The sequence below is a fragment of the Arachis ipaensis genome, chromosome B6, assembly GCF_059453495.1.
Source record: "Arachis ipaensis isolate K30076 ecotype BB chromosome B6, ASM5945349v1, whole genome shotgun sequence".
In the NCBI taxonomy this organism is placed as follows: domain Eukaryota; kingdom Viridiplantae; phylum Streptophyta; class Magnoliopsida; order Fabales; family Fabaceae; genus Arachis; species Arachis ipaensis.
Window position 1 is genome coordinate 84,075,490 of NC_142441.1, and position 16,007 is coordinate 84,091,496.

The 16,007-nt window shown below is 40.7% G+C and overlaps 1 non-coding gene and 1 pseudogene across 1 annotated transcript; both read left to right on the top strand.

Annotated features, from left to right (window-relative positions):
* Positions 1-3,479: 3,479 nt before the first annotated feature.
* LOC148561580 (uncharacterized) lies at positions 3,480-4,163 on the top strand (annotated as a pseudogene).
* Positions 4,164-15,266: 11,103 nt separating this feature from the next.
* LOC148561581 (small nucleolar RNA R71) lies at positions 15,267-15,374 on the top strand. The gene has a single exon (XR_015887867.1). It is a non-coding gene; the product is annotated as a small nucleolar RNA R71 (small nucleolar RNA).
* Positions 15,375-16,007: the final 633 nt, after the last annotated feature.

The following is a 16,007-nucleotide window of genomic DNA, read 5'->3' on the forward strand; positions in this document are numbered from 1 at the left end:
CGGATGTTATCTTTCTAACGCAACTAGAACCGCCTCATTTGGACCTATGTAGCTCATGTTATGATGGATTTAGTACGAAGAGGTCAGGCTTAACAGCTCAACAATTCCTTCAATTTCCTGTATTCCTTCCACTTTTGCATGCTTCCTTTCCATCCTCTGAGCCATTCCTGCCCTATAAACCCTAAAAACACTTAACACACGTATCACGGCATCGAATGGTAATAAGAGAGAATTAAAATTAGTAATTTAAGGCTAAAGAAGCATGTTTTCAATCATAGCACATAATTAGGAAGGAAAATATAAAATATGTGAATTATATGAATAAGTGTGAGTTTAGTGGATAAAATCCACTCAATTAAGTACAAAATGTACCACGAAAAAGTGGTGCATCACTTATACACCACCTCAAAACCCTCACCTACATAATACACCTCCCAACTATATAACATTTTTCCCAACAATTGAACCCTCTTCACTTCAACATGAAGTCCCCCAACCCTTGTCCCAAGAACAATAAGACCTTCAAGCATTCTTCCAAGAGCAAGAAGGGTTCCGAAAGAAGCAAGGGAAGTTCATGGCTACCATAGCCGAAACAATGAACTACTTGACCTTACTACACTCAAGCAATCAAGACATCTCCCTTGAGGAATATGGAGGATTAACTAAGGAGTGTAGAGAAGAAGAGAACATGGAGCCTCAAGGGAAAGAAGTGGAGCTAGGGATTGAATCACAAGAGGAAAAAGGAGAATTGGAGAGATTGATCAAGATGAGGATTCCATCATTGATGATTTTTTGTCCTCCTCGGTCAATCCCCTTAATGACCCTAATGAGCCTCCTCCCATTGAGTTTGAGAGAGACATGGAGGTAGACTTCTCGCAACCTCCGTGTTTTGATTTGAGTGATGGGGAAGAGGAAGTTGGTGAGGAAGCAACTCCGGTCCAATAACACATTGAGTGGGTGGCAATTTCATCTATGAGCTTTGTTGGCCCCTATCAATATGCTATATTGGAGACGAATTACCAACTCAAGGTCGTTCTTGGGTTAGTACATGGTAAAGGGGTGGATGTTGGTTACTAAAGGAGTTCAAGGCATAAATGGTGCAAAGCCCAATTAGGAGGATTCCAAGGCTTAATTGGGTGCTCAAAAGGAGCTTGGAGAGGTTGTTCATTCCAGGGCACAAGTGAAAGTCAACAAGAGGATGATAGAGAAACCAAAGTGTGTGATCCGGGCATACACCTCTACAACCAACAATTTTGGATCCCAATTTCTTCCTTGAGGTTGTTTGAGAGATTAATGTACTTCATTTGGGATCCCGAAGAATTTTAGAAGAGCAAGCATGGTTAGCAACTCAAGGATGGATGGAAGCACAAGCCTCTTTGATGAGAGCTCCAACCAATAGTCCAGCTTAAGGACTTTAAACCAATATGCTAGGTGGGAGACACCCCACCATTGTAATATCTTTCTATCCCCTTCTCTCTTTTAGCCTTTATTTCTTGAATAATTGGTAATGTTGCTTAGTTTAGTTTAGTTACATTTTGATGTTTGCTAGGCAATTTTAGTGGAATAATGTGTTTTTGGAGTTTTAACATGTTTTGGGGCTTGAAAACCTGTTTTGGATGTATTGTTTAGTGCCTTAAAGGCATTATAATTTTTGCTGAAACAGAGTTCTGTGCGTACACACGAACCCGTGTGAGCGCACACCTCCCCTGGTTTTCATTACCTTTGCGAAAGCACAGCCCTGTGCATACGCACACTCCTAAACACCCAGTCTGCACGTGGCGTTCGCACGTCTTGTGCGTGTGCACCCCACCATCATTTCTCCATGTGCGTACGCACAACAGTTGTGCGCGCGCACACTTCACCTTGATTCGAAAAAAAAAAATCCCTACCTGTGCGTGCGCATAGCTTTGTGCGTACGCACAACTTTCAACACCCCTTTTGCTCGTAGCCCACGCACACAGTGTGCGTGGGAACAACCCCCTCTTTTCCCTTGTGTGCAAGCGCACACGTTGTTGTGCGCGCGCACAGACCCTAATGTCCCTTCTGTTCGTAGTGCACGCACGTTGCTGTGTGCACGTATAACCACATTTTCTCTCATGTGCGTCCGCACACTTCTCTGTGTGTACGCACAAGCCCCTTTTCGAATGTTAATTTGAAAGGGGAGATCAAGCGTGCTTTAAACACCACAGTTTCCCTAAACCCTTTCTTCTTCTTTCCTTCTTCTCTGAAGCACACCACCCAACCCTACGCCACCAACGCTGCGACCCCGCCACCCTCCATCATACACCACCACCGGCAACCACACCACCGTCGCCCACCGTCTCCCTTCCTTGTCTTTCTTCCCCATTCCTCCTTCTCTGCGCGATACCCCTGTTCGTGGCACCACCTCTGTTCGTGTTTCCAGTCCGACGAACACCACTAGCGGCAGCGAACTTCTGTGCTGCTGTGACCACCACGACTCTGCCTACCCCATTCTTCTTCTTTCTTCCCTCATCAAAGCGGGTTCCACCCTCTCCCTACCCCTGTTCCATTTTCTTTTATATTTCCTTAACTGCTTTTAATTCTGTTTCTAGTGATCTGAGGTTAGGTTAGGTTAGATAATTTCTGTGTTTTGGATTGAATGTGTTTGCTGTGGCTGAATTTTTTGGGTTGTTTGATGCCTACATTAAACTAAACATGCTGTCTGAATTTGTTGCACACCACATGCTTGATGTATTGCCCGAATGGAGTTTTTAATTTAAATCTTGTGTCTGATCAACATAGGCTTTGAATTTTATTTTCATGAGGCATTCTACTTCATAATTGTGCAATTTCTGTAACTTTGATGATGGTTAAGATTGAATTTTAATTATGCACTTAGTGTTATTTTTGCTGGAAATACAAAATTGACTTGAATTTTACAGCTTTTGTCATTTGTTTGGTGAATTTTATAGCAGTGCATACCATGTTTTGTTTAGTGAATTGCTGAGTTGCTTACTCATGTGTTCTTAAATATAAATGATCATATACAATTACTTATTCTTGGAAACTTTTTTGAGCAATACAATTTGATTTTGATCAAGTAATTACTTTTTGAACAAGGATTGTGGTTATATGATTATTTCCTATTTCTTGACATGGATAAGCAAGCCGCTTTAGTGTTAAATTGGTTGTTGCCTTTGAGTTAATTTTTATGAAATATGACACTTTCAAGGCAATTAGGCAATAACCAAGTTTTGTTTCAATTCACTTTCATTTTTTCTACCTAAGTTAATTGTGCTTTAATTATTGTTCATTTCTTTTAATTGCTACATAGGTTGCTTGATTGTGGAAAACTACATTTTCCTTTAACCATATCACTTCTTTTGAATATGTTTTCCTCAATTAAGTGTCTATTAACCTTATTGGCTCTAATATGCATTGTTTGACTATTTCCTCTTTGCTTTTGTGATTATTAATTGTTTCTCCTAAGCTGTATTCTATTTTTGTTCTCTTTCAGGATGCCTCGCAAGGAAAAGGAGAAAGCCAATCCTGTGGCCCCTCTTCCCGCATGTTCGAGCAGTCAGCCGGATACTTTTATCACTGAGGAAGCCCATGAGCAGTTAAAAAAGTTAGAAAAGAAAGCCTTGTACTAAGAGAGGAAGCTCAGTCTACCAGAGAAATATGTAGAAGTCATACATAACCGACTCAATTTCTACCAGTGGAAGTTCATAGAATTCGACCCTGTGGAGATTAATGAACACATGGTCAAAGAATTCTACAAAAATCTACTGAAGAGAGAGGCCACATCCATTTTTCTTCGGAGTGTCACCTTAGACATCTCCGACCACGCCTTAGAGGCCCTCTTACAGATTCCGCATATTCCTCCGGCCCGCGATGCTTATCCTAAGATAGTGGCAGACATGACTTCAGGCAAGCTTTCTTTAGATGTAGTTCTGAAGAGGATTGGGCTACCTGAGGCTCGTTGGGAGTATAGTAGAGAGGAGAACGCGGTCCCACAGAGCATTGCATGTGCACATCTCCATCCTAAGGCAAGGATCTGGCAGTAGATCATTGCCGATTATATCTTGCCGAGCACGCATGCCACTCACATTTGGGTCCATGTGGCAGTACTACTTTGGCCATTCTAGAGGGGAAGAGGATCTCTGTTCTTCCCCTTATCAGAGAGTCGATGTGGAAGGTGAACCAGAAGCAGAAGTACAACGTTCTCTTCTCATCGATGATCACCAGATTGGCCACTTTATCTGGGGTGGAGAGGCATCCGACAGACCGGACATCTGTCTACATCAATAACCACCCGTACCTGCCATACAGAGAGTATGATGGGCCACCACAGAAGAAGAGGAAGACTACAGAGCTGCCATCATCATCAGCTCCACCACTATCTTCAGCGCCTGTACCTACTCCTCGAATACCTCACGAGTTAGCCCAGGACATTCTTCAGGCCATCCAATGCACTGAGCACCGATTTCAGTGGTTGGCAGCCAAGCTTGATGGGAGAGATCTCAATCCACCTCCTGTCGCTACACCAGAGCCAGAGCCCAAGCCTGAGACGGAGCTGACGGCTGAGGCAGAGAAGCAGGTAGTGGCTGAGCCAGCAGTCGAGAGAGCTGAGGAGGTAGCCGAGCACATAGCAGTTAAGCCACCTGGAAAGATAGCTGAGATAGCAGCAGAGGTAGCTGACCAGGCCATTCGGGAGCCGGCAGCTGAGACCACCACAGAGCCGACCTGTGTGATCATTGTCTATTAGCGACTACAACACCCACCACCGCTAGACAGTGGAGCTTCTTAGAGTTGACCACCCCCCGGTCTGTTTTTTTGGCACAGAGGACCGTGCAACCATTTAAGTGTGGGGGAGGATCTACAATATTTTGGGTGTAAAATTCTCTCCTAAACACTTGTTATCTAGTTTCTTTTTAGTTTTTGTTATGCATTTTGTGGATATTTCTGGTATTTAGTTTTATGCTACATACTTTTGTTTTGATCATTTGTATATATGTTAGTTGCTTTTAGTTTATCTTTTGTATTGCATTTTCATTTTAGTATATATATACATATATTGCGCTTTAGATTGCTTGGTATATAGTATAGATATTGGTTGTGATTGGATGATGTGAATAGCATATGCTTAGTTCAATTTTGATCCTAATTGTTCATGTTAGTTTTTGGTTGTTGAAAATTAGGAAAAGAACTAAGAAATTTTGAACTTTGTATCCATCACATCATACATACATATAGGAAATAACTTTAGTGAAAAACAACAAAGATTTTCAAGAATTTTGTTTTTAGGGTGTTCTATTGAATTGATTTGGAAAATTGCTTTTAAAACTTGCTTGAATAATTTTTATGGAACATAGAAGAGAAAAGAACAAAATACCTTGGGAGTCTTTGAGCCTATAATGAGTGGTTACACATTTTAACCACTAATTTTGTTCATAGTGTGCTTTTCTCCTTCTATGATTGTAATATTGGTTTTGCTTGATTCTTTGCATAGCTCACTAACCCATATAAACCTACCCTTGCATCTACCTTTGCTATCCCCTGTTGAGCTTTAATTGACCCCATTGTTTGTAATATCACCACATTACAACCTTAAGTGGAAAACTACAATTTACCTTGGATTGTATTCTTGATTAGCTTAGGTTGAGGAGTGTGTGTCATTTAACTGTGGGGGAATTTTGGGAAACATTGGTAGTGAATGAAAAAGTTTGTTTTGGGTATGCATTGAAAGAAAAATTTTGGAAAATAGGTTCATTCATGTATGAACTAGTGAATAAAAGAGCATATGTAATGTGAAAAGAATAATGAATGCATATGTAATGTGAATGAAAGAGCATACATGAATGTGTATAAAAAGTGAGAATGGGAAGGTTAGGATTGCATACTCTTTATTATTGGATTGATAAAGGTTGAGTTGGATACTTAAACTAATCAAGCATTTAATTTAGTCCACTTAGCCATGTCTATCCCACCTTGACCCTAACTCCATTACAACCCTAATAAGTACTCATGATAATTGCATCCATGCATCACATGGTTGTTGATTGTTAGATGAAAAGAAAATCCTTTAAAGCATGATTAGGAGGAGACTTGAGTGAATTGACCCTAAACACCGAGCGGTTAGAGTGCATACACACCTAGTGAGGGTTCGATCACTTAATTCTATGTTTCCACACCTGTTGTCATGTATTCTTGCAAGTTGCTTCATTTTGAAACTTGAATCAATTCTCTAGATTTTGAATTGCACTGAATTATTTCTTTGCTTAGCCCTATATGTTCATACTCTTGCTTAGAGATTTGATTGTTTGTTTTCACCAATTCCATAGGATACTATAGATAGATAGATAGATAGATATAGATAGTATATAATATACTTGCATACATATAGATAGTTGCATTCAATAAGTTGATTACCCCTTTGATTATTCTCCTTGTTTGGTTTAGCATGAGGACATGCTATTGTTTAAGTGTGGGGGAATTGATGAATCCATATTTGATGAGATATTTGGGTTTGATTTGGATGGATTTCATCACATAAACTCACACTTAGGCACCAAAATAGCATACTTTTGTGATTTCTCCCTAATTTGGACATAAATATCAAAACATGCATTTTTGTGCTTAAATTAGTGATTTTTAATTCCACTTTTATGCGATTTGATGCCATGACATGTTCGTTGAGTGATTTCAGGCCCTAAAGGCAAGTATGGATAGTCAAAAGTGGAAGAAAGCATGTACAAGATAGAACACATGAAGACAACAAGGAAAAGCATATACAGTCAAGTGTTCATGCGCACAAGCATCTGTGCGTGCACACAAGAAGGATTTAGCATGTGTGCATGCGCACAACACTCTGTGCGTACGTACAAGTGGTGAAACAGCAAAGTGTGCATACGCACAGGTCGCTGCACGTGGATTCATTAATGAAGCACGTGGCTCACAATTTCAGGGCTCTCTTAGCCTAATTTTTGGAGTTGCTGAAGCCTTTTGTGATGCTATATCAAAGGGAATGAAGATATATCAAGGCATTAGTGAGTAGGAAGTTATTATTAGGTTTTAGTTTTAGTTTTCATTAGTTAGAAATTGTCCTTAGCAGTAGGAGTAGTGTAGATAGTAAATGCTCTCCTAGGGTTTTCATTGTAGCATTTTATAGCAAGGTTTGATTTTGGATTCTGCTTCTTTAATTGAAAGTACTCTCAATTTTCTCTTTAATTACATTATCTTTACTTTCAATTTCTTTTAGTTCAAGCACTTTGTTAATATTTGTAATTTTGAGTTCTTGAAGTTTTGATTAATGAATTTTGTCTTTCATGCTTTATATATGCTTGATTTCTCGTCTATTGTTGAGATTGTGAATAGTTGGTTATAGTTTTCCATTTTTCTTTACAATTTTCCATGTTTTGGTCTTATGCCCACAAGGTGTTTATGAAAATGCCAACCTTAGAATTTGAGTAGATTTTCACATCTTGGCTTGGGGTTTGAGTTCCTAGGATACTAGAGTTATGATGTCCGACATTTAGTGGTAATTCTTGGGTAGTTAGTTGACTCTTGCATCCGTTGAAGCTAGCTCTTTGCCAATTAATTTGGTAAGTTAGCTAGGAGTTATGGATCAAGGTCAATTATGCTTGCTTGACCTACTCCTCGATGTTAAGGTTAACTAAGCGAGATTGACTCATCATAATTATCATAGTCGCGGTTATGACGATGATAGGATTCCTTGGATCCTCATTCCCAAGTCAAGGCTCTTTATTGCATTTATAGCATTTTCACTAGTTTTGACCTTGTTTCCTTTTTACTTGCATTAATTCCAATTTTGATCACCCCTTAGTTCTTTTATTTCTTAGTTCTTTTAATCTTTAGCTCTTTGATTTGAAAACTCCTTTTTGCCTCCACAACCAAGAGCGTAACATTGCAATTACATCCTGATGCTAGGGCATTTTGGCTAGTTTCACAAGCCATTTTTAGTTTGATCTAGGGTAGTTTTATGCATTTTCCTAGGAAATAAGTAAGTATTTGGTGGAATATGCATTCATACCTTGATTCAAGCAAACATTGTGAATTCTAGACAATTTCATGAGAATAATGCAAGGATTGAATGATAAAATGGATGATACATCATCTCATGATTTAGAGCAAGACTTTGATGCACTTTGTTTGGTTGATGATAGGTGAAGAGAAGTAGAGGAAAGGTGAGAAAGTAGCAGAGAAGGCACCGTTGGTGGCCAAAGTTGGCTCAACAACGTTGCCACCAACGTTTGAAGGCTTGATATGCAACGTTGGTAGCCAAAGTTGGCACACCAACGTTGCTGGGAACATTATGAAAAAGAGGTGCCAACGTTGGAGGGAACATTGGTGAACCAATGTTACCTCCAACATCTTGGATAAAAGCTCACTTTGGAGATTGAAAAATTTTGATATGACGCGTACGCGTCGATGACACGTACGCGTGAAAGTGGAAAAACATCAAGTCTCGCACACACATGGGCGACTCGCACGTGCAAATTGGTAAAAATCCAGCTTGACGCGTACGCGTGGGCGACGTGTACGCATGACCATGAAAGCGTTGGTGTGTGGTATACAAAATTGTTACTCAGGTTGTGAATTATTGTTCGAAATTGATTCCCTGGCGATGGCTCCAAAAACGGATGCACAGAACCATGGTCTAAACATATCTTCACAACTTCGCATAACTAACCAGCAAGTGCACTGGGTCGTCCAAGTAATAAACCTTACGTGAGTAAGGGTCGATCCCACGGAGATTGTTGGTATGAAGCAAGCTATGGTCACCTTGTAAATCTCAGTCAGGCGGATATAAAATAGTTATGGAGTTTTCGAAATTAATACTAAAATAAGGATAGAAATACTTATGTAAATCATTGGTGAGAATTTCAGATAAGTGTATGGAGATGCATTCATTCCTCTGAACCCCTGCTTTCCTGCTGTCTTCATCCAATCAGTCTTACTCCTTTCTATGGCTGGCTTTGTGTAAGGATTTCACCGGTGCCAATGGCTACTTTTAATCCTCTCGGAAAAATAGTCCAAATGCTCTGTCACAGCATGGCTAATCGTCTGGAGGCATCACCCTTGTCGTTGGTTGCATCCTATTCCTCTCTGTGAAAATGGTCCGATGCGCTGTCACTGCATGGCTAATCATCTTGGAGGTTTTCGATCATACTGGAATAGAATTTACTATCCTTTTGCGTCTGTCACTATGCCCAGCACTCGCGAGTTTGGAGTTCGTCACAGTCATTCAATCCCAGAGTCCTACTCGGAATACCACGGACAAGGTTTAGACTTTCCGGACTCTCATGAATGCCGCCATCAATCTAGCTTATACCACGAAGATTCTGATTAAGAGATCTAAGAGATACTCATTCAATCTAATGTAGAACGGAAGTGGTTGTCAGGCACACGTTCATAGGAAAAGATGATGATTGTCACGTTCATCACATTCAGGTTGAAGTGCGAATGAATATCTTAGAAACTGAATAAGTTGAATTGAATAGAAAACAGTAGTACTTTGCATTAATCCTTGAGGAACAGCAGAGCTCCACACCTTAATCTATGGAGTGCAGAAACTCTACCATTGAAAATACATAAGTGATAATGGAGTTCATTGGTCTCGGCCCCAGAGGGGAACCGGAATAACCAAGACTTAGAATACAATGATAAAAAGTTCTATATATAATAAACTAGTCACTAGGGTTTACAGAAGTAAGTAATTGATGCATAAATCCACTTCCGGGGCCCACTTGGTGTGTGCTTGGACTGAGCTTGAAGTCTACACGTGGAGAGGTCATTCTTGGAGTTGAACGCCAGCTTTTGTGCCAGTTTGGGCGTTGAACTCCACTTTGCAACTTGTTTCTGGCGCTGGACGCCAGAATTGGGCAGAGAGCTGACGTTGAACGCCAGTTTGCGTCATCTAAACTTGAGCAAAGTATGGACTATTATATATTGCTGGAAAGCCCTGGATGTCTACTTTCCAATGCAATTTGAAGCGCGCCATTTTGAGTTCTGTAGCTCCAGAAAATCTATTTTGAGTTCAGTGAGGTCAGAATCCAACAACATCGGCAGTCCTTCTTCAACCTCTGAATCTGATATTTGCTCAAGTCCCTCAATTTCAGCCAGAAAATACCTGAAATCACAGAAAAACACACAAACTCATAGTAAAGTCCAGAAATGTGAATTTAACATAAAAACTAATGAAAACATCACTAAAAGTAACTAGATTCTACTAAAAACATACTAAAAACAACGCCAAAAAGCGTATAAATTATCCGCTCATCACAACACCAAACTTAAATTGTTGCTTGTCCCCAAGCAACTGAAAATCAAATAGGATAAAAAGAAGAGAATATACTATAAATTCCAAACTATCAATGAAACATAGCTCCAATCAAATGAGCGGGACTTATTGCTTTTTGCCTCTTGAATAGTTCTGGCATCTCACTTTATTCATTGAGGTTCAGAATGATTGGCATCTATAGGAACTCAGAGTTCAGATAGTGTTATTGATTCTCCTAGTTCAGTATAGTGATTCTTGAATACAGCTATTTTATGAGTCTTGGCCGTGGCCCTAAGCACTTTGTTTCCAATATTACCACCGGATACATAAATGCCACAGACACATAATTGGGTGAACCTTTTCAGATTGTGACTCAGCTTTGCTAAAGTCCCCAATTAGAGGTGTCCAGGGCTCTTAAGCACACTCTTTTTTTTTTGATTTGGACCTTGACTTTAACCGCTCAGTCTCAAGTTTTCACTTGACACCTACACGCCACAAGCACATGGTTAGGGACAGCTTGGTTTAGCCGCTTAGACCAGGATTTTATTCCTGTAGGCCCTCCTATCCACTGATGCTCAAAGCCTTGGGATCCTCTTTATTTACCCTTGCCTTTTGGTTTTAAGGGTTATTGGCTTTTTTTCTGCTTGCTTTTTCTTTCTATTTTTTTTCGCCTATTTTTTTTTCTGCAAGCTTTGTTCTTTGCTGCTTTTTCTTGCTCCAAGAATCATTTTTATGATTTTTCAGAATATCAAATAACATGTTTCCTAGTCATCATTCTTTCAAGAGCCAACATATTTAATATTCTTAAACAACAACTTCAAAAGACATATGCACTGTTCAAGCATACATTCAGAAAACAAGAAGCATTGTCACCACATCAATATAATTAAACTAAGTTCAAGGATAAATTCAAAACTCATGTACTTCTTGTTCTTTTGAATTAAAACATTTTTCATTTAAGAGAGGTGATGGATTCATAGGACATTCATAACTTTAAGACAAAGTTACTAACTACTAATGATCATGTAATGAAGACACAAACATAGATAAGCACTTAACATAGAGAAAACGAAAAACAGAAGAAATAAGAACAAGGAATGAATCCACCTTAGTGATGGTGGCGTTTCCTTCTTGAGGAACCAATGATGTCCTTGAGCTCTTCTATGTCTCTTCCTTGTCTTTGTTGCTCCTCCCTCATTGCTTTTTGATCTTCTCTAATTTCATGAAGGATGATGGAGTGCTCTTGATGTTCCACCCTTAATTGTCCCATGTTGGAACTTAATTCTTCTAGGGAGCTGTTGATTTGCTCTCAATATTTTTGTGGAGGAAAATGCATATGAGGCATCTCCGGGATCTCATGGTGATGAGCTTCCTGCGCCTCTTGAGCTCCACGAATGGGCTTTCTTTCTTGCTCTATCTTTTTCTTAGTGATGGGCTTCTCTTCCTCAATGTGAATGTCTCCTTCTATGGAAGCTCTAGCTGAGTAACATAGATGGCAGATAAGATGAGGAAAAGCTAGCCTTGCCCCAGGAGAGGGCTTTTCGGCTATTTTGTAGAGTACAAGGGAGATGACTTCATGAACCTCTACTTCTTCTCCAATCATGATGCTATGGATCATGATGGCCCGATCCACAGTAACTTTAGATCGGTTGCTAGTGGGGATGATGGAGCGTTGGATGAACTCCAACCATCCTCTAGCCACAGGCTTGAGGTCCAATCTTCTTAGTTGAACCAGCTTGCCTTTGGAGTCAATCTTCCATTGAGCTCCTTCCACACATATGTCCATGAGGACTTGGTCCAACCTTTGATTAAAGTTGACCCTTCTAGTGTAGGGGCGTTCATCTCCTTGCATCATAGGCAAGTTAAACGCCAACCTCACATTTTCCAGACTAAAATCCAAGTATTTCCCCCGAACCATTGTAACATAGTTCTTTGGATCCGGGTTCTTACTTTGATCATGGTTCTTGGTGATCCATGCATTGGCATAAAACTCTTGAACCATTAGGATGCCGACTTGTTGGATGGGATTTGTTAGAACTTTCCAACCTCTTCTTTGAATTTCATGTCGGATCTCCGGATACTCATTTCTTTTGAATTTGAAAGGGACCTCGGGGATCACCTTCTTCTTGGCCACAACATCATAGAAGTGGTCTTGATGAGCTTTGGAGATGAATCTTTCCATCTCCCATGACTCAGAGGTGAAAGTTTTTGTCTTTCCTTTCCCTTTTCTAGAGGATTCTCCGGTCTTGGGTGCCATCAATGGTAATGAAAAAACAAAAAGCTTATGCTTTTACCACACCAAACATAGAATATTGCTCACCCTCGAGCAAGAAAATAAAGAATTAGATGAAGAAGAAGAAGAAAAGATGGAGAAGAGGAGGGAGGTGTGTTTCGGCCAAGAAGAGAAGAGAGGGTTATGTTGTGTGAAAATGAGGAAGAATGGAAGGCTTTATATAGGGAAGGGAGGGGGGGTTAAGGTTCGGCCATATGGGTAGGTTTGGGTGGGAAATTGATTTGAATTTTGAAGGTAGGTGGAGTTTATTGGGTAGGTTTATGGGAAAGAGTGGGTGGATGTGAGTGGTGAAGGGTTAATAGGGAAGAGAGATGGAGGTGATAGGTGAAGGGTTTTGGGGAAGAGTGTTTATTGGGAATAGAGGATGATTGAGAAGAGAGAAGAGAGTGAGTGGAGGTAGGTGGGGATCCTGTGGGGTCCACAGATCCTGAGATGATCCTGTGGGGTCCACAGATCCTGAGGTGATCCTGTGGGGTCCACAGATCCTGAGGTGTTCAAGGATTTACAACCTTGCACCAAATTAGGCATGTAAAATGCCCTTGCACACAACTCTGGGCGTTCAGTGCCAGGTTGGTGCCCATTTTGGGCGTTCAACGCCCATTTGTTGCCCATTTCTGGCGTTGAATGCCAGAACCATGCTTGTTCTGGGCGTTCAAACCTAGCTCCTCTCCAGGGTGCAATTCTGGCATTTAGCACCCAGATGATGCCCATTTTGGGCGTTCAGCGCCAGGTTGATGCCCATTTTGGGCGTTCAGCGCCCAGATACTGCCCATTTTGGGCGTTCAGCGCCAGAACCATGCTCTGTTCTGGCATTGAACGCCAGACAGTTGCTTCCTCCAAGGTGTGATTTTTCTTCTGCTGTTTTTGATTCTGTTTCTAAATTTTTCGTTTATTTTGTGATTCCACATGATCATGAACTTAAGAAAATATGAAAAAAATAAAATTAGATAAATAAACATTGGGTTGCCTCCCAACAAGCGCTTTTTTAATGTCAATAGCTTGACAGTGGGCTCTCATGGAGCCTCACAGATGTGCAGAGCTTTGTTGAGACCTCCCAATACCAAACTTAGAGTTTGGATATGGGGGTTTGACACCAAACTTAGAGTTTGGTTATGGCCTCCCAACACCAAACTTAGAGTTTGACTGTGGGGGCTTTGGTTGACTCTGCTTTGAGAGAAGCTTTTTCTGCTTCCTCTCCATGGATGCAGAGAGAGATCCTTGAGTTGTAAACACAAGGTTGTCCTTATTTAATTGAAGGATCAATTCTCCTCTGTCCACATCAATCACAGCTCTTGCTGTGGCTAGGAAAGGTCTTCCTAGGATGATAGATTCATCCTCTTCCTTTCCAGTATCCAGGACTATGAAATCAGCAGGGATGTCAAGGCCTTCAACCTTTACTAACACGTCCTCTACTTGTCCATAAGCCTGTTTTCTTGAATTGTCTGCCATCTCTAATGAGATTTTAGCAGCTTGCACCCCATAGATTCCCAGTTTCTCTATTACAAAGAGGGGCATGGGGTTTATTCCTGAACCAAGGTCACACAGAGCCTTAAAGATCATGGTGCCTATGGTACAAGGTATTATGAACTTTCCAGGATCCTGTCTCTTCTGAGGCAATGTCAGTTGATCCAGATCACTTAGTTCGTTGGTGAACAAGGGAGGTTCATCTTCCCAAGTTTCAATACCAAATAATTTGGCATTTAGCTTCATGATTGCACCAAGGAACTTGGCAGCTTGCTCTTCAGTAACATCCTCATTCTCTTCAGAAGAGGAATACTCATCAGAGCTCATGAATGGCATAAGGAGGTTCAATGGAATCTCTATGGTCTCTAGATGAGTCTCAGATTCCTTAGGTTCCTCAGAGGGAAGCTCCTTATTGATCACTGGACGTCCCAGGAGGTCTTCCTCCTTGGGATTCACGTCCTTCTCCTCTCTTGTGGGTTCGGCCATGGCAATTAATTCAATGGCCTTGCACTCTCCTTTTGGATTCTCTTCTGTATTGCTTGGGAGAGTACTAGGAGGGATTTCAGTGATCCTTTTACTCAGCTGGCCCACTTGTGCTTCCAAATTTCTAATGGAAGACCTTGTTTCATTCATGAAACTCACAGTGGCCTTAGATAGATCAGAGACTAAATTTGCTAAGCTAGATAGATTATGCTCAGAATTCTCTGTCTGTTGCTGAGTGGATGATGGAAAAGGCTTGCTATTGCTAAACCTATTTCTTCCACCATTATTAAAGCCTTGTTGAGGCTTTTGATCCTTCCATGAGAGATTTGGGTGATTTCTCCATGATGGATTATAGGTGTTTCCATATGGTTCACCCATGTATTTTAACTCTGCTATTGCAGGGTTCTCAGGATCATAAGCTTCTCCCTCAGAAGATGCCTCTTGAGTACTATTGGATGCAGCTTGCATTCCATTCAGACTCTGAGAAATCATATTGACTCGCTGAGTTAATATTTTATTCTGAGCCAATATGGCATTCAGAGTATCAATTTCAAGAACTCCCTTCTTCATAGGCGTCCCATTACTCACAGGATTCCTCTCAGAAGTGTACATAAACTGGTTATTAGCAACCATGTCAATAAGTTCTTGAGCTTCTGCAGGCGTTTTCTTTAGGTGAATGGATCCACCTGCAGAAGTATCCAATGACATCTTTGATTGCTCAGATAAACCATCATAGAATATATCCAGGATGGTCCATTTTGAAAGCATGTCAGAAGGACACTTTTTGGTCAGCTGCTTGTATCTTTCCCAAGCTTCATAGAGGGATTCACCTTTTTTCTGTCTGAAGGTTTGAACATCAGCTCTAAGCTTGCTCAGCTTTTGAGGAGGAAAAAACTTGGCTAAGAAAGCCGTGACCAGCTTATCCCAAGAGTTCAGGGTGTCTTTGGGTTGAGAGTCCAACCATATTCTAGCTCTGTCTCTTACAGCAAAAGGGAAAAGCATGAGCCTGTAGACTTCAGGATCTACTCCATTAGTCTTAAGAACTGAAAAGGGTCTTCAAATGGAAGTCCATGAAATTTGCAGTTCTGCTACATCAGAGAAACTAGCTGAGGTTTCAGCTCAAAATTGTTTGCTCCAATGGTAGAATGGAGATGCTTCTTCCATATAAATTGGAATTAGGTGCAGTAAAGTCACCAAGCATTCTCCTTGCATTATTGTTGTTGGGTTCGGCTGCCATCTCCTTTACTTGTTCGAAATTTTCAATAAGGTTGTCTCTGGATTGTTGTAATTTAGCTTCTCTTAGTTTTCTCTTCAGAGTCCTTTCAGGTTCTGGATCAACTTCAACAAGAATGCCTTTTTCTTTGTCCCTGCTCATAAGAAAGAGAAGTGAAAAAGAAAAAAAGAGGAATCCTCTATGTCACAGTAAAGAGGTTCTTTATTGTTAGTAGAAGAAGAAAAGGAATAGGGGTGAAGAAGAATGAAGAATCCAAACACCAAGGTGAT